A 20308-nucleotide genomic window follows, 5' to 3' on the forward strand; every position below is an offset into this window, starting at 1 on the left:
GTTGGTCATAGTTGTATGTATGATTGGAACTTTCACTTTATTAGTATAACAGAGCCAGCACGTTTCATGCATATGTTGTTATTGTATTACAGTTGTCTTGGTTACTCTAAAGATATATTTATCTGTTTTCTTATGCATGTATATATGGAATTTTCTATATATGTATGTATGAATCTTATTGAGATGTGTTGTTGGTTTAACCATCACTTTCGATTGTTGGTTCACCTGCTTTCCAGATTGTGATGTATCTTTTCTTGTGTGTTCCCTTCCAAGCCACATGTTTCCATAGGTTTCCAAGGGGCGCACTTATTCCACTTTCTGTGTGTTAGAACCCTTCATGCACCTTCCTTGGCTTGCTGCACTGGCCACACCCTTGCTACCAATAAGGACATCCTACTTGCCTCTACGTGCAACTATGGTCAAGACAATACCGTATGAGCCACTGTTGAGACTCCTACACCAAGTGGTTTGAGGTCTAGTTGGGACTTCTTACCGGGGAGATCCCCTGACATGTTGGCAGGTCCAACATCGTCAAAATGGCCAAAGTATTTGTATTCTTCCTCTAATGTTGCTTCAGGATAACCTCTTCCCAAGTTGTTACCGGGCTCCAAAGTCTTCTATCTCAACCCACAACCTCTAAGGGACCCAAGTTGTTACAAGGCTCCAAATATTCCATCCCAACCCACAACCTCCATGGACCCAAGCTGTTATACGGTAGACCTCTGTCTCAACCCACAGCCTCTAGAGACCCAAGCTATTATAAGGTTAGGAGATTTATGGATTTGATGTCATTTCGTCATGAGTGATTTCAGATACAGGTACATGAATAGACATGACTTGATGACAGATGGGATGAACAAGGAGAGTACATGAAAAAAGATGTGTTCACGAATGACCGAACAAATTATGCATATGAGGAGATGTGTTCGCAAAAGGACGACCATGCGAAGATGTGTTCACGAATGGTCAAACGGATGAACATGCAAGGATGTGTTCATGGACGGATGGAAGAACGAACATGTGAGGAGATATTTTCGTAAATGGGCGGACATGTCAAGCATGCCAAAGTACAAGCAAGGAACAACGCGCACATGCAACATCAAGCAAACTCAATGACCATCGAGGACTCTGCATACCTTGTCATGCGGAGGTGAAGTTTTGATACACAAAGAGGAAATCCATCACTTAGTAGCATTTTAGCTCGACATGCACACCACTAGCAGCATGAACATATCATCATTGTCATGTCAATTCATGTCATGAGCCATGTCGGCCACATCACTACTATGGGCCATATTGTTGTAAATCAATGTAATGTAACGTGGAAGTCCAAGAGACCCACTTGTAATATGAAGAGTCATGAAAAGTTGGAAAGTCATGAAAGTCAAATAGTCATGAGGGAATTCCAAAAGTCACAAGGGCTAGTTTTACCCTCAGCTATAAATATCCCTCATTTGTACATGCAAAGGAATTTTCACCTTGGCTCCTCCCACATAGCCTTGACAGTCTGTGATATTTTATTTGAGGAGCAAGTAGTGGCTCCAATGCCCTGCCTATGGGGTTAGTGATGTATGGTGTATTGATGTGTCTTAGAACTTTCGCTTAATTCAAAAGCCTACCAACAAGCCAACACGTTTTCACACATGTGTTGTAACTTTTTGTAAGATTAATCTTGAACACTTGAAATACATGTTGCTTTAACCTATGTTAAACAATTGAACTCATTCAATTGTTCTAATACATATATTTATGAAAATGTGTTGTATAAGTTATTAACATTGTCCTTCCTGTGTTGTTTACCTCCCTAGAAATCAGACAAAACCTTTCACGTAAACTTGTTATAAAAATCGTCGCACTCACGCGAACTATCGATCTGGGTGTTGTACATGCTATCTTCCCTTGTTTGTTGTGACTACCGTATCCGTGTTTATTTCTCCTCTAAAAGCTGTGCATGTACTATTGTTTTTTATGTCTATGACAAAGTCTGGACTTCCTCCCTTCCAACTAGAGACTCACTCCCACCCTCTCTCTCAACAGTGAAAGAACCTTGACATAAGTAACACCAGCACTCACCAAGCACGCGAACCTCGCTGTTTGAAGACAAAGCAGACCACTCTCATGTGCTGACAAGCAAGAGCTAAGGCAAACATTTAAGATAATGAAAACTGAGCCATCATACTGGATGGGACTCCCACCCCAAATGTTGTGAGGTCTAGTTTGGGACTTCATACCGGGGTGATCCCCTGAATGTTGATGGGTTCAGCACCGTCAACATTTCTGGCACTAGAAGGAGGGCCTCCAAATGTTTATGGTTGAATGTACTCTCACACCCACTCATCAAGCATTTGGTCGGCAGTAACTCACGCTCCCTCTTAGCTATGTGTGAATTTGAAGTTGGTTACTCCTCACCTCTCATACGTGAACATGAAATTTCATATTAGCACCTTCACTCCACCTATCCCATCACCCGTTAGTTTGCGAAAGCAATCGGAGTGATCCCAGGAATACAATATCTTCCATAGGCATCGAGAAAACCAAAACCACTCCTACAGGGGTTGGTGTATCATCAGTAGAAGGAGTTCTTGCCACACTTGAAGGTATGGCATAATTTGTTGAGAAAAGAGAGTAAGATTCGGTCTTCCAACAGGGAGAATGAGACACCCTCATGATCTTGGGCTCAGACTCCAATATAGGAGGCAGAGGGGAAGGTAGCAAAGGAGGTAGAGGCAGAGACAAACCAATAGATTCAAAGCCAGAATCATCAAATTCTGAAGAAGAGGAGGAGGACGACGAAGAAGAAGACATGGTTGACCAAAATTTGGAATGGATGACTCAGGGACCATTAGCTCTCTCGGGTGTTTTTCACAAGATGTCGAAGCAGTCGAAGATAATGATCACAAAGTTATACCCTGACAGCATAGTGAAGGCAAAAGATCACTTGGACAATTTCTACGTACAGTTGCAAACCCTTGATGTATGATATGATGATGTTGCATGTAGATTGTTTCCATGTACATTGGCCGGTCGCACAACAACATGGTATCACAACCTTCCAACCAAGTCCATTCATAACTGGGATGTGTTCAAACACATGTCTCTGGAAAATTTTGTTGATGACAAGACCCCAACCATGTCACTCAAGGAATTGGGAAGCCTGAATGTGGAGGGGAAAGAAAAGGTAAAAGACTTCAATCAAAGGTTTCTATGCATATTGAACAAGTTTACAGTAGATACGAAGCCTCATGACTCCATCACTATTGATTACTCCATGTCCACACTGCCAACCAACATTGTGTGGTTTGTCAAGCGAGCTGTGAAACCAACACTGTTAGAAAATTTCAAAGAGGCAATCACTGTTGAAAAGGGCCTACGCGCGATCAGAGTCATCCAGGATGACCAACCAATAAAGGACACCAAAGATGTGAGCAAGAAGCCATAGGCTGCGATGAGCAAGGTTAGAGACCGAGAAACAAGTGATATTGAAACCCTTACTTTCCTTGTCGAGAACTTGACAATAGAAGTGTCTGAGCTCAAGCAACGAACAACAGACACATCTGTGAGCAATCGACCACCCATACAAAGACAAGGAAGCTTGTCATTAGGTAACCATTGCTACTCGACTAAAACTACACAAAGCTCCAACTCTGTGTTCCAGGTCGATGATTGTTCGAACAGTGAATTTTGTTCATTTCACGAAGATAAGCACCAGGAAGGGTCTTGTTTAGACTGGAAACAAGTTGCAGGCTCCGTATGCGACCAAATGACAAACATGTCGAGTAGTTTGCAAGGACAGTTGGGGGACACGGATGATGATGAAGACGTTGCACCTGATGATATCTTAAGGACTAGGCGAGTGATTAAAATTTATTAGTGCGCACAAGCATCACAAAAGACAAACATCGAGAAGCACCCTCCCAAGAATAATGAGCACTACAATCTCAGAAGTAAAGGGCCCCCCTACAATTGGGGAAATGAAGCAGAAACTCGAAATTCTAAGGAGGGTTGATCGACCAACCGTCCAAAAGTAGAAAACTCAAAGCAAGCCTAGGAAGATAGTAGCGGACAAGAGTACATCCATGAGAAGAAAGATGCAGAGCACTCTTCCAGACAACACAAACACCAGTCTTACCTCAGACATCTCGGCGAGTCTACCTGCCCTTGACTACAACATGTAGAAGATATAAAGAAGACTCGTGCAAACAAGATTTTGTTCAAGTTGGCCAAGATTTAAGGGTAGTGAGACATCTTGCTACATGCACTCGGTCAGTCACCTACAGACAGCGCAACCTCTACCAGCAAGGGATAAAACACATCTCTCGAATCACTCACAAATGTGTTAAACACACTTCGGATGGAAGAAACAAATTATGTTTGCCCTCCATTCTTTTTATCATTTCAAATCTTCAACTGTAATGTTCACAATTTTTTGGCCGATTTTGGCACATCAACCAACGTCATGCCACTCTCCATCGCTAAGAATATCAATGCGCAATGGAGCAAGACATCTGTGCAGATCATCCAACTCGGTCACACATGCATGACATCCATTGGTAAACTTCGTGGCATGATCATTAGACTATCTCATGATGGTCGCGTTCACTAGTGCATAAACATTGTTTTTGTGGACATACCAGAAGCATATAGCTTACTGCTCAGCAAAGACTGATCTAGCAATATGAACAGATACTTTGCTATAGACTGGTCACACTTGTGGCTTCTGTACAGGTGAAAAAACAATCAAATTTGGGTGTTATATGAGAGATACATGAGGCACAATGTCACTCCCATCAATAGTGAGAACGAACCATTGGCCTTCATAGAGCTCATGTTTGGCAACTGCCTCTCGCACATCCAGCTTCTACCCCACCAGACACACAGTTGGGTCTCCTTCCTTTCCCAACTGATGGAAATGAAACTTGTACAGTGCATTGTAACAATAGTAGCAATAGCAGTAGCAATATAAGTAGCAAAAGTGTATGTGCTTTGAATGATACATGTACAGATGAGTTGTGGACCATGTATTTCGATGGATCGAAGACACAGGATGGCTCTAGAGCTGGGTGTCTCTTGATCGACCCAAACAACAAAAAACACTTGATTTCAAGCTACTTGGAGTTCGAGTGTACAAAAAATGTTGTTGAATATGAACGACTCATGTTAGGCTTGCAGAAATCCATTAGCCTCAACATGGTCACGCTCAAAGTGGTAAGTGATTCAAAAATAGTGGTATGGTAGGTACGTAACACCATTCACTGTTTATCACCTCATCTCAAAAGTTACTAGCAAGAGGCATGGAAATTGATCCCTAACTTCCAAGCATTTAATGTCATTGTTGTACCAACAATGCGTATTGCATCTGTTGATGCCTTGGCAAATGCAACTAATAGCATGACACCACTTTGGGATAGATTTATTATTGAAATTTTGTATAAGCATTCTATCCATGATAACATAACCAAGCTACGTGTTTTTGGTGATGATTAATAGATATTGCACTTCATGGACAACGCTTATGCCTTCAAGGATGCATCAGCTGATGAAGATGAGCATGAGCATCCCCTGCAAGCTGCAGTTGATGAAGATGAGCATGAGCAGCCCCTGCAAGCTACAGCTAATGGCAAGAAAGGCAACCTCATCCCAAAAGGTGCGGTTTCTCTCAATAGGCTCTATGACTTGCAAAACTGCTGTTAAGGGTTAAGAAATAGAAAAACCCACAGTTACACCATGAGGAACAAACAAATCAACTTGGGAAAAGACCACGATCCAAAGTTAGTCAGTCTTGGTACGTACTGCACACCGCAGCAGTGGCAAGCCTTTGTCCACTTGTTCAAATAGTACCGGGATGTGTCTGCGTGGGCATATGATGACCTAAGTATACATGACACGCGAATAATCCAACACGAGATTCCAGGAAAAGAAGGAGCCAAGCCATTGTAGCAAAAACTGGGTAAAACACATCTGTCACTTGAAGCCCTTATACAGAGAAACCTGACTAAGTTGTTAGATGTTCGGATCACTTACAAAGTTCATTATTTTACATGGGTTTCTAATTTAAGTTTTGTACGTAAGAAATCCGAAGAAATCTGCTTATGCATTAATTTCAAAAACTTGAACCATTCTCGAACAAAAAAAACTACCTCGTGCCACCATCGTAACCTATCTTACACGTAGTATCTGAAGCAAGAATGTCGTCTTCACCTAAAGGTCTTTCAGGATAACCCCAGGTTTTGGTAGCGGAACCTGATAGTCTGATACTGGTTCACGAGAAGCTTGGCCCTCACATGTACTGTCTGCAATCACTTGACAGGAGGATTGACAGTCTTCATGTCAATGGCCAAGATATCAAACATTATTTTCAGTAGGTCAGGCCACGCCCCACGCCATGTACATAGTCTTCTTACTACTTATTCTTGTTTTTATTTTTGCACGTTTTCTTACTTATTTTGTTTTGTTTGCTTATTATCATGCTATTTTTAGTTTTTTAAATAAGTGTTGCCCTTTACTGGGTTCTAGATTTTGAATGATTATGTGGCTAAGATCTAAATAGTCTTGTGACACTGCAGCACTTGGCCAGTCCTGGATACATCTTCTCTGTGCTTGGTTATAACCTTCAGCCGATGAAGTCTTGACGGGACATATGAGTTGTCTGCAAGGGAAGCTTGGGTCCAACCATGAACTTGTATCCACACTGGGAAACCCCATGCATATACTCAACCTTCTTCTCTATGTGTCCAAGCGCATCCAACTAGTAGAAATGATCAGGGGAAAATGTAAACGAGAAAAGCTATGTCAGATGTCTTACATGCTTCTCTAAAGAAACAACATATTCTTCTCTCAATAATTCGGGATCCCTCTTCTGCCCCAAAAATAAATAAGTTCCTATGCACAGTGCTCTTGAAAAAAAATACAAAGGTGAACAAAGAGAAAGGCTTCCTATGCAGAGAGTTGAAGCATGCAACTTCAGAAGGGTATTGACTAGGCTCACTGGCAGTGGAGCAATGCGTGTGTTCCTGCGTGACTCCAACGGGGTACTGTTCAAGCCTGATGGAACAGAGAAACACCAGAGATGAAAACTTATCCTCTAAATTTTTTTAACTCACGAGCCAAACTACACTTCCCGATTTTGAAACATTGTTATCAAGCTACAACTTTTGTTGTGTTTGACGGAGTTGGAAAAAGGTGAACCATGTATTTCCATGGGGTAGGTGGGGAGGCCAAAGTAACCTGCACAGTGATTCAATACTCCCTAAAATACCAAGGCTTTGTGCTATCAATGAACCAAAACAGAGAAGCTGGAATTCTCCTAGTGTGTCACCAAGTGTTGTAGCGGCTGCAAAACCCTCCAAAAAATTTTCCAGCATCCTTTGAGTTTTTACTTGATGTTTGCAATCACTCAGGCTCACCCCATGGGCTCGTGTTGAGTCTTTTCACCCTCCTTGCTTGATTGTTCAACATACAACTTATTTCATGTTGGTCACAATGTCACGCTTGCAACCATGTTCTGGTCTTTCACAAGGTCTTCACTTTATGTGTACATGTTGTATTCGTTGTGTAAACATTTGTCGCGCTCACACATGAATTTGTATGCACTATCATGCAAGCGTCATCATGATCATTCAACAATCTATCACAAGTGTCACGCTTGTCGCTCGCAACATCGATCAATCATGTTGAGCATATGTTGTCTTGATGGTTTGAGGTGTCTTTTCGTCATCATGTGAGTGTATGTTTGCAAGGTCTCGTATGCACAAATTCACTTGCTCACAAACTTAGTCATTTTGTTGATGTTATGACGACTCGATCACCCTCTAACAGTCGGACCTCCACCCTGCAATCGAATCGACTGACTTTCACCCAAAACAACACAAAAGTGTCAAACAAGCCATTTCAATCTGTGTTGCCCATGAGTTGATCAACCGACCTTCTTACTAGTCAACTGGAGAGTTTGACTGGGCAGTCAACCCAAGAATTACTACCCTCAAACATTACGCAGAAGCTGCAAACCTTGCCCGCTCCACTGACCGAGGAAATTGTGTAGACAAGTCAAACAAACACCCTGTGCCCATCCCTATCTCCTTCCAGAAATTGCATAGTTTTTCAAACTAGCCACCCAAATAGCCAGCCGACTGCTCACCCAGAAAAGTGTGTAGATTTCATGAGAAAGCCCCTTAGCTTCCCAACATCCTGCTCAGCTCCGAAATTGTGCAGAGGTGTTCAGCGGGTCAACCTCACAACAATTGCGAAGTTTTTGTCCCTCGCAATCTTGCAACTCGCTGCCAGCTCCCTCCAGGAATAGTGTATTTTTTGTTGCCAAGCCATCCCACAGCCTGTTGTTAGCTCCCTCTAGGAATTACGTTGTTTCTACTGCTAAGCCTCCTGCAGCCTGCAACCAACTCCTTCTAGAAATTGTGCAGTTTTTCCTAGCAAGGCCCTCTACTACCCGAATTGCTTTGCTCTAGAAATTATGCAGATATTCCCTCCAGTCAAGCCAAATCTCGCGGACAACCACTGCTGATCCAGATTTTCCATCTCAATCTCCTAGTGACCTCTGTGCAATTTTCACCAGCAATGCCCAGAGCTCACATCCCAGCTTAAAACTTGCCACGCGCAATTTCATAGCCTTTTCCCCCCTCCTGATCACCTACATCTGAAAGAGAATGGTCATGCATCATGGTAGACTAGGAGTTTTATGGATTTGATGTCATCTTGTCATGACTAATTGTAGATATAGGTACATGAATAGACATGACATGACAACGGATCAGATGAACAAGGAGAGTACATGAAAAAAATGTCTTCACGAACTAACAAACAAACAATGCATACCAAGAGATTGGTTTGCGAATGGATGACCATCCAAAGATGTGTTCGTGAATGGATGAACATGCAAGGATGTGTTCACAGACGGATGGAAAAACAAACATGCGAGGAGATATTTTTGTGAACAGACGGACATATCAAGAATGCCAAAGTACAAGCAAGGAATAACGCGCACATGCAACATCAAGTGAACCTAATGACCATCGAGGACTCCACACATGTTGCCATGCGGAGGTGAAGTTGTGATACACCAAGAGGACATCCATCACTCAGCAGCACTGCAAATCAACATGCACACCACCACTAGCATGAATGTAACAACGCTGTCATGTTAAGTCGTGTCATGAGTCATGTCGACCACATCAATATTGTGGGTTGTACTGTTGTAAATCAATGTAATGTAAAGTGGAAGTCTAAGAGACCCACTTGTAATCTGAAGAGTCATGTAAAGTTGAAAATTCATGAAAGAAAAAGAATCATGAGGGAAGTCAAACAGTCACAAGGGCCAGTTTTACCCTTGGCTATAAATAGCCCTCATTTGTACATGCAAAGGACTTTTCACCTTGGCTCCTCCCACATAGCCCTGAGAGTCTATAATATTTTCTTGGAGGAGCGAGTAGTGGCTCCAACACCCCACCTATGGGGTTAGTGATGTATGGTGTATCGATGTGTCTTTGGATGTTTCCTTAATTCAAAAGCTTGCTAATAGGCTAACACATGTTCACGCGTGTTGTAACTGTTTGTAAGCTTAATATTGAACACTTGTAATACATTTTGCTTTAACCTGTGTTAAACAATTGAACTCATTCAGTTGTTCTAATACATATATTTATGAAAATGTGTTGTATAATTTGTTAGCATTTTCCTACCCGTGTTGGTTACCTCCTCGGACATCAGACAAAACCTTTCATGTAAACTTTTTATAACGACCGTCGCACTTGCATGGACTGTCCCGCTGGGTGTTGTACGTGCTATCTTCCCTTATGTGTTGTGACTGTCACATCCACGTGGATTTCTCCTCCGAAAGATTTGCATGTCCTGTTTTGTTTTGTGTCTCTAACAGAGTTGGGATTTCCTCCCTTCCGACTAGATACTCACACCCACCCTCTCTCTCTGCGATGAAAGAACCTTGACACAAGTAACACTAGAACTCAATAGGCACACAAACCTCATTGTTCGAAGACAAAGCACAGCACTCTCATGTCTTGGTAAGAAAGAGCTAAGAAAAACATTTAAGATAATGGAAATTGGGCCATCATACTGGATGGGACTCCCACACCAAACGGTGTGAGGCCTAGTTGGGACTTCATACCGAGATGATCCACTGACTATTTGCAGGTCCAACACCATCAACAGGCAGTCAGCAGGTGGGATTGTTTAAGGTGGCCTTATGACATCTTAGTTTCTACCAAAATAAGTAATTTGGACTACAACTGTCTACCATTGGGTGGAGAGTCCTTGTCCTAGACTTGATTTCCCTACAATTTTAAATATATGTATCTCCTTGTACTTGTTTATCTATTGATGAACCATGATGCATTCTTGAGTGTAATAATTATGGATTTTGGGACTGTTTTCGTGTTTTTCATGTATGAATATGTCAATGCATTTTATGCAGATATGCTATGGATGAAAACGATGAATATCTGTGTGTGTGTGTGTGTGTGTTTTGTTCTCTAGAAAGAATGGTACTATTAAATAAATTGAGCATAAGCTTCTTAACTGGAAATAGGATGTTGTCTGAATAACTTGTTGGTGTTGATCAGAGAAGAGAAGAGGAAAAAATGTGTAATAAACCATATGATAATAAGAACCAAGCTATAACGCTGAACTGAACCTTTAGTCGAATGAAATGCTTGACTGTAATGAGAACATCACACAAATTAAAAATAGAGAAACTTAAGGCCATTTTGCAAGCTGTAGCAAAATCCATAAGAGCTTGGAAGAAAACTTGAAACAATGGTCTTAGAGACACTTTATTAATATGGAAAATTTTCACTGAAGACCATCTGCTCAGTAGGGTTTGCACTTTCTTACATCCATTTATTTTCTTAAGTTACAAGATGCTTTACCACTCGGTAGGAAATGCGTTAGCATTGAGGGTTGTTTCCCTTGGGGCCATATGAGGCCATTAGATTTATCTAGATGGAATTTACCCTTACATTCTAAGTAGGTTGGATGTCTTTCATTGGCATCCTAGTGTCTCCTGTGAGACACTAGAAGGTTCATATATTTCCATGGAGATGCCTTCCAGTTGTCATCGATTCTAGAACTATTAGGGTGTGGCAGTTGAGGTTGATACCTCTTAGGAGTCCATGCCAAGATTGTGGTAAGTAATGGCCACTGGAGAGACTTTCGCCCAAGATTAGGAGGGATAGCACAACAACACTCCTTAACAAGTCACTGGAATTCGCATGAAACCATGGATATGTTATAGAGGTCTGTCAGACCTCTGAGATAAAGCCATGGTCAAGAATACTTGCTATAGGAAGCTTGATCAGTAGTAGAACTCGTTTTTGGTGTGATCACGAAGATCCCCATCTGAGATGTCACATGGGGCAAGGCCAAGCCCCTTAGCCGAACAATGACATGGGGAAAAAATTAAAAAATTGTAGTGCAAGGGGATCAAACCATAAACTTATCAGAAAATATTAGACAACCTTTTCTTATCACAGATCAAAACCCTAGCTGGGAAAGCCTCCTATTGGCATGACCAGTTTTCCCCCTTACGTGATTGGCCACAAAAATGTTGGCGTGGCCCTGTTACATAGTATTTTGTCACGCCTCCCACACTTCCCTGTGACATAACCCAATGTAGGTTTTACCCCGTACAGAAATTACCTTTATACGAATTCTAAAACACAAAAAAAATAAACAATGCGAGAACATAACACATAAAACACATATACACACAGATTTTCCCACTCGATCCCAAAACTGAGACTACCAAATTGATTTTTCATTATGTTCCTTTTAATGTTACAATACATATTTATACATGCCGAAGCATCCGATACCATGGACCAAAAACCATCGCGTCCAAAAAACATGTGCAAAAATCATGCACAAAACCATAGGTGGGCCCGTCCAACCTAACAAAGGGTCAAAAGCCAAAATTTTCTGGGGCGCTACCCCAGACCCCATAAAGTGGGGTTACGGGTGCCCTTCAAACCCCCTGTTAACTACATGGAAAGAATATAACACAACCCAACATTCTCCCACTTGTTGTTTTCTTTCCACAAGGGGCCACAGGAGAGCTTAGTCATTTTTTCAGCCCTGAAATGCCCATTGTTTCTCTACACCAAGAGAACCTTTCAGAGCTCACAAATTTTGTCAATGCATCTGTAGTATTCTTCAAATTTTCCACCTTTACTAGCAACACCATTTTGTCTTCTATCATATCCCTCACAAAGTAATACTGAACATCAATGTGCTTTGTCTTTGAATGATATGCGGGGTTCTTTGCCAAGAAAATTGCACTTTGGCTGTCACAGTCTATCCTTATAGCTTCTTGTACTAACCCCATACTTGATCACAATCTCTACAACCAAACTACTTCCTTGCTTGCATGAGTGGCTACCATGTATTCTACCTCTGTAGTTGATAGTGCCACTACAGATTGTTTCTTGCTCATCCAACTGACTGCACCTCCAAATAGGTTAAACACATACCCACTTGTAGATCTTCTCTGATCCAGATCTCCAGCCTAGTCTGCATCAACAAAGCCACGAATATCCAACATTCTGTCCAATCCTAGTCTTTCTTGGTAGCACAAACCATAATCACTAGTGCCATGCAAATACTTGAAAACCCGCTTCACTACTGTCCAATGCTCCTTTCCTAGTTTTCACATAAACCTGCTCAATACTCCCACTGCATGCACAATGTCTGGTCTAGTATAGACCATTGCATACATCACGCTACCGACTGCACTTGCATATGGAACACGAGACATATCCTCTTCCTCTTCTTGTGTCTTGGGACACTGTTCAGCAGATAACTTTACACCTACAGGAATAGGAACCTTCACCGGTTTACTATCCTGCATATTAAACCTCTGCAATATTGTCTCGACATACTTCCTCTGGTTGAACCAAAGCTTCCTCATTTCCTGATCTCTTTTAATTTCCATGCCCAAAATATAGTTTGCAGCGCCGAGATCTCTCATGTCGAATTTGGAGGACAATTTGGTCTTCAAATCCTGGATAATTTCTTTGTCATTTCCAACCAGCAACATATCATCCACATACAAGACCAGATAAACAACACGGTCACCAATTAATTTAAAATACACACAGTGATCTGTTTTGCTTCTGGTGAAGCCAAGTCCTCGTATAAATGTATCAAATTTCTGATACCACATCCTTGGTGACTGTTTTAACCCATACCGAGACTTCTTTAACTTGCATACCAATTCTTTCTTATCCTTCACCGCAAAGCCTTCAGGTTGTTTCATGTAAATCTCCTCTTCCAAATCCCCGTGAAGAAATGATGTCTTCACATCAATCTGTTCTACCTCAAAATCAAAAGCAGCAGCAACAGATAAAAGTAATCTAATAGAAACTACCTTGGCAACAGGAGAAAAAATATCACCAAAATCAATTCTCGGCACCTGGGAATAACCTTTTGCTACCATTCGAGCTTTGTATTTCTCCACTTTTCCTTCTGCATTTGTCTTCTTTTTGAACACCCATTTGCTGCCAATGGGTTTCCTTCCAGCCGGCAACTCCATTAGATCCCAAGCCTCATTTTTGTGCAAAGATGCCATTTCATCAACCATGGCCTCTTTCCAGAGTTTTCCATCCTCTGAATCCACTGCTTCCTTCACAGTTCTGGGATCATCATCAGTAATAGATAAAGCAAAATTTGAACAGAAAGCAGATGGACTATACCTTTCAGGCTGCCTTCTTTCTCGAAATGATCTTCTCACAGCCGGAGTTTGTGGCTCTTCATCTTCTAATTCCTCCTCTGCTGTAGAGTCTAATTCTTCCGCCTTTAGCTCAAACTCTATCTTCTCAGGTTCCTTTCGTTGGACTTCATGTTTAATAACATCTTTCACCTCTTTGAACACCACATATCGCTGTACACAACCTTCCATGTGACTGGGTTCCAAAGCTTATAACCCTTTAAACCATCATTATACCCAATAAAGATGCACTTTTCAGATTTACTATCTAACTTGGTTCGTTTCTCCTTTGGAACATGTACATATGCATCACATCCAAATATCCTCAGATGTGAAAGAGAGGGTTTCTTACTAGTCCATACCTCTTGTGGAGTCTTATCCTCCAACGCTGATGAAGGTGACCTGTTGACCAGGTAACATGCAGTATCCACCGCCTCTGCCCAGAATTCCTGTCCTAACCCAGCATCACTGAGCATGCTTCTTGCCCTTTTTATCAACATCTTATTCATTCTTTCTGCAACTCCATTTTGCTGAGGTGTATATGGAGTAGTCTTCTACCGTGCTATATCATACTTCTTACAGAATTCTTCAAATTCCTTACTGCAAAACTCTCCACCGTTATCTATCCTCAGCACCTTTATCTTCTTCTCTATTTGTTTTTCCACCAGAGCCTTGAATTCTTTAAACCTGTCAAAGACTTCAGATTTCTTCTTAAGGAAATATATCCATGTATTCCTTGAGAAGTCATCTATAAATGATACATAGTACACAGAATTACCCAGTGATGGAATCTTCACAGGTCCAAACACATCACTATGCACAAGCTCTAATATTCGTTTCGCCCTCTTACTTCCAGAGGGGAAACTCACCCAATTCTGCTTCCCATATACACAATTTTCACAGAAATCAAATCTAGAGAGCTATTACTCATACCTTCTACCATACCTTTACCATGAAGCATTTGGAGGCCCTTCTCTCCAATATGTCCAAGCCTTTGATGCCACAACATGGTCTTCTCTCCAGAGACCACTAGATTTTCTGCTCCACTTTCAGGAACCACATAACTATTGCACCCACCAATAACAGTGCTACCTTGCAGCTTGTACAGAGTTCCAATTCGAACTCCCCGCATCAAATTTAGTGCTCCCTGAAACATTTTGCAGGTATCCTTCTCGAACACTGTTTTTACACCTGCATCATCCAGCTTGCTTACAGAAATCAGATTTCTGGCTAATGCAGGAATATGTAGAACACCTGGAAGCATTCTAACTCTTCCACCTTGCAACTTCAACTTTACTTTTCCACGACCAACGAGTCTAGCCTTCCTATCATCCCTTAAGAAAACATCACCACCATCGTATTTCTCATACTCGCAGAACCACTCTCTATGGGGATTGAAGTGAAAGGATGCACCTGAGTCAATCAACCATGCCTCATGATCTACATGTGTACTTGAAGAAGCCAAGTACACATCCCCACCTTCATCTGAGGTGGTTTTCACCTCTACAGAAGGAGCATCATCAGATCCCTTTCCTTTGTCAGGAGCTTTAGATTTACAGTCCCTTTTGATGTGCCCTTCCTTTCCGCATTTCCAGCACACCACCTTTACAGGTTTTCCTGGAGATTTAGATCTCCCTCTAGATTTAGATCTCCCACTCGATGACTTATTTTTGTTTCTCTTCTAAAACCATCCTCGTACAAACAAGGCATCACCATTCTGACTGTCCATATTTTTCTGCCTCATCTCCTCCATCAGCAAGGATGAGACAATCTCATCAAAATGCAAGGCAGTTGCATTGCTACCTATTTCAATAACCAGACTATCCCACGAATCTGGTAGGGAACACAACAAACTAATGCACTTATCTTCATCTGAAATTTTAATATCAACAGATGCTAACTGACTTACCACAGTATTAAATGCATTCAAATGCTCTGTCACTGAGTCTCCATCGTTCATCCTCAGGTTATATAGCTTTTTCCGCAGGAACAGTTTATTCACCAGAGACTTAGATTGGTACAAAGTCCCTAACTTGTCCCACAAAGCCTTTGTCGTAGCTTCCCCTAATACATTCAGCAATACTGAATCTGAGACACACAATCGTATTGTGCTCTTTGCCTTCTGATCCAACTTCTTCCATTCTTCATTGAACACTGTTTTTACACCTGCATCATCCAGCTTGCTTACAGAAATCAGATTTCTGGCTAATGCAGGAATATGTAGAACACCTGGAAGCATTCTAACTCTTCCACCTTGCAACTTCAACTTTACTTTTCCACGACCAACGAGTCTAGCCTTCCTATCATCCCTTAAGAAAACATCACCACCATCGTATTTCTCATACTCGCAGAACCACTCTCTATGGGGATTGAAGTGAAAGGATGCACCTGAGTCAATCAACCATGCCTCATGATCTACATGTGTACTTGAAGAAGCCAAGTACACATCCCCACCTTCATCTGAGGTGGTTTTCGCCTCTACAGAAGGAGCATCATCAGATCCCTTTCCTTTGTCAGGAGCTTTAGATTTACAGTCCCTTTTGATGTGCCCTTCCTTTCCGCATTTCCAGCACACCACCTTTACAGGTTTTCCTGGAGATTTAGATCTCCCTCTAGATTTAGATCTCCCACTCGATGACTTATTTTTGTTTCTCTTCTAAAACCATCCTCGTACAAACAAGGCATCACCATTCTGACTGTCCATACTTTTCTGCCTCATCTCCTCCATCAGCAAGGATGAGACAATCTCGTCAAAATGCAAGGTAGTTGCATTGCTACCTATTTCAATAACCAGACTATCCCATGAATCTGGTAGGGAACACAACAAACTAATGCACTTATCTTCATCTGAAATTTTAATATCAACAGATGCTAACTGACTTACCATAGTATTAAATGCATTCAAATGCTCTGTCACTGAGTCTCCATCGTTCATCCTCAGGTTATATAGCTTTTTCCGCACGAACAGTTTATTCACCAGAGACTTAGATTGGTACAAAGTCCCTAACTTGTCCCACAAAGCCTTTGTCGTAGCTTCCCCTAATACATTCAGCAATACTGAATCTGAGACACACAATCGTATTGTGCTCTTTGCCTTCCGATCCAACTTCTTCCATTCTTCATTGGACACTCCCGTTGGTTTAGTATCCAGATCTACCGCAATCCACTGATCTTTATCCACCAACAGATCCTCCATCTTGAGTTTCCACAACTCAAAACTCTGATCATTAAATTTCTCGATCTCTATCTTTCCACTGCTCGCCATCTTCTTTCACCACCAAAATCGATCTCACAAATCTCCCACTGCATAAGGTCTACCACAGGCCCGAGTGAAACCCCTCAGCAACAAAGGCGTCCCCTTGAAGCCAAAAACAGCTCTGATACCAAATGTAGGTTTTAACCCCGTACGTAAATTACCTGCATACGAATTCTAAAACACAGAAAAGAATAAACAATGCGAGAGCATAACACATAAAACACATATACACAGAGATTTTCCCACTAGATCCCAAAACCGGGACTACCAGCTTGATTTTTCATTATGTTCCTTTCAATGTTACAATACATATTTATACATGCCGAAGCACCCAATACCATGGACCGAAAACCATCGCATCTAATACCATGGACCGAAAACCATCGCGTCCAAAAAATATGTGTGAAAATCATGCACAAAACCATAGGTGGGTCAACCCAACCTAACAAAGGGTCAAAAACCAAAATTTCCCGCGGCGCTGCCCCAGACCCCATAAAGTGGGGTTACAGGTGCCCTTCAAACCCCCTATTAACTACATGGAAAGAATATAACACAACCGAACACCCAAAGTGCCTGAAACATGACCATCATGCAATGTACTCATTCATGTATGCCTCTCAGATCCTCCCTAAGACATTGATTGGAAAATTCCTTGAGCTTCCCCTGAAGGAAACAGCTCTGAAAGCCTGATTTGAGAATCATTGCTCTTATGAGACTAAAACCCGCGATGGTCATCTGTTGTATTATACTTGGCCCATGATGAAATCACTCTGTTTACTTGTATCCCCGCAATGATCCAAAAAAGGAAATTTTCCCAAAGAGGATGAGAAGCTTCGTGATCTAGAAGCTTCCAGAGCGGCGAGCTGGAGGTTGTTAGGAGTAGATGAGGTCAAGTTCTCCCAAATTGGCCTCTTGGTCTTATCCCTATGAGCTACCTCCATGAGATGAGGGCCTACTCCTATCTTTGGAGAGATCCTAACTCCCTTTCCCTGCCTATATATTCATCCTCTCCCATTCCCAAATGGTTGATCTTTGTCTGTTTACACCCTTATGCTAAGATTGTGCCTATATGCTATTCATTTGGCTTGGAGAAGGAGTGCTTGGAGAGCCTAGCTTGGACTTGGACATTCATTCAAGGAGAGCCTATTGACATCAAGGATTGGTTGTATGCTTCCTCCTTTATTCTATTAATATACAACTACTACTTCATTTTCCCTAAATATGTATGTTCATGTATCATTTATCTTAACACTCCTTGATATGTTAAGTAGGTTACTTTTGAATATGCTATTTGTATTTGCATTCCTTGTTATGTCTTGATCTCTTGTGCGGGTGCATAAACATTGTGAGCAGTAGGAACGAGCTTATGACGCAGGTGATTCAAGGCTTTCAACAAAGGAGAATGTGATAGCATCAGAACGAGGTAGGCCATCTTCTTCATCTCTCATTTCAATTGTAACTTAGGAAAGTTTCTAGTAGATTGACACGTAGGTTGCTAGTCCTACTCATTGGGATAGAGGGATCGTCTTTGTCCATAGAGCGGATTTACCTAGAAAACAAAATGATGACTCCACTGGGGAGGCTATAACCCTTTCCATCCATTCCTTCAATCATATCCTTTGACTAGTTAGACCAACTGTCGATTTTTCGGCTTGTTTGCATCAGTCTAGGTTTATACCATCACTCATTACTGCCTTAGAGTGTTAACTCTGGATTTTTTCTTAGAATGTTTTCTTTTTTTCACATATTCCTCACCCATCGCGGGTTTAGCCTTAACAGTCATGATGGCATCGTTGTTTTTACCTTTACAATCGCGATGAAAAAAAGTGTCTTCATTATTTCGTCACGCTAAAATCATAACTAATTTTTCTATACAAAATAGTGATGATGACCCTACCCATCACAGGTTTGGCTATACAGTAGCTATGATAACCCAATCATCACAGCTTTGGGTATATAAAGTAGTGATGATCCTTGAATGTGAGATTTTTTAAGATTTCTTTCTTATAATCTAGTGTGGCTTGGCCCCTAAGGCATTTTCCCATCCTATATGCTTAGATTTATCAATCCTTTGATTGATTGTCTTGATTAATTTGAAAACTTTGTCCCATTGGCTTCGAAGTGAAATCTAACCAAGTTGTAGGGTTTCTAGTCATTGGTCATTTCTTGTTGCTTGTTGGTATCATTGGGATGATCGTTTTTCTGATTGATTGAGTGTTGTTTTATTTAGAAATCATTGAAAACATCATTTTGCATTTGTTTTAGCTTGTATTTCGAAATTTACTTTTCGTGAAAATACATTAGATTGGTTGCATTGAAAAGTTATTTTTTGAGATTCATCATTCAAAATAGATCACATTTTTCAGTGATTGAAAGCTAAAAATTGTTTTAGGTGCATCAAATCATTCAAAATGAAAAGAAAAGCATAAGTCATATAAGTGCATCTTTGTAAAGTAAAATCATTTTGCTTTCGAAAAGTTGCATTTAGGATAGTGAAAAGTGGAAATCATTTTTTCTTTTGGCATTGTGTTTAGAAGACGAAAGTGAAATAAATTTTCATTTTCATTGAGTTGATTGCATTTTCCTTTTCTCATTACATTAGATTGCATTGATTAAATCAAAGTAAAAGAAAAATCATTATTGCATATTAGTGAAGGAAAGTGATTTTATTTTCTTATATGATCACATATTGGCATTTCATTTAGTGAAATGAAAGATTAGATTTTGTTTTCACATTTTGCATTGTGAAAGTTAGTGGAAGGCACTTTTCATGATGCATTATTGATTGAAATTTCTTCCCTTGATTAGTCTAGCTTTCATATAAACAAATTTTTTCCTTTTCTCATATAGTTGCATCATAGGGGTTTAGGTGACATCATTTTGAGCCTTAAAACCAAAAATTAATTGAAGATAAACTTTAAACTTTACCTCAATTAACCTAAGGAGCATTTGGAACTTAACACAAATATCTAGAGGTCTAGGCTAGAGACATGTTCTGACGTCTTTAAACATAGCATCTATCATTAACTACCTACAGTGTATCCCAATGGTGTAATCCCGTCCCAGTATGGAAGTATATAAAAGGTTCTCAAGTACTTTCGGGTAAATAGGAGGCACTTCAACATGATAAGATTATAGGGACGCTTTCATCGAACGGTTTTGCAATAGACAATGCTATCATGGACTTATGCTCCCTATACCATCGCGTATATATTGGGAGACCCCACTAGGTTGCTATCCTTTGGCCACAGGTAACTCAGTTTGTCACCTTGTAAACGTGATACACCGAACACAACATTTAGGGGAATTGACCACCGTATGTTCCT

Source organism: Pinus tabuliformis, chromosome 3_1 (assembly GCF_031772625.1).
Source record: "Pinus tabuliformis cultivar Carrire ecotype Pingquan chromosome 3_1, CPIR1, whole genome shotgun sequence".
Taxonomy (NCBI): Eukaryota; Viridiplantae; Streptophyta; class Pinopsida; order Pinales; family Pinaceae; genus Pinus; species Pinus tabuliformis.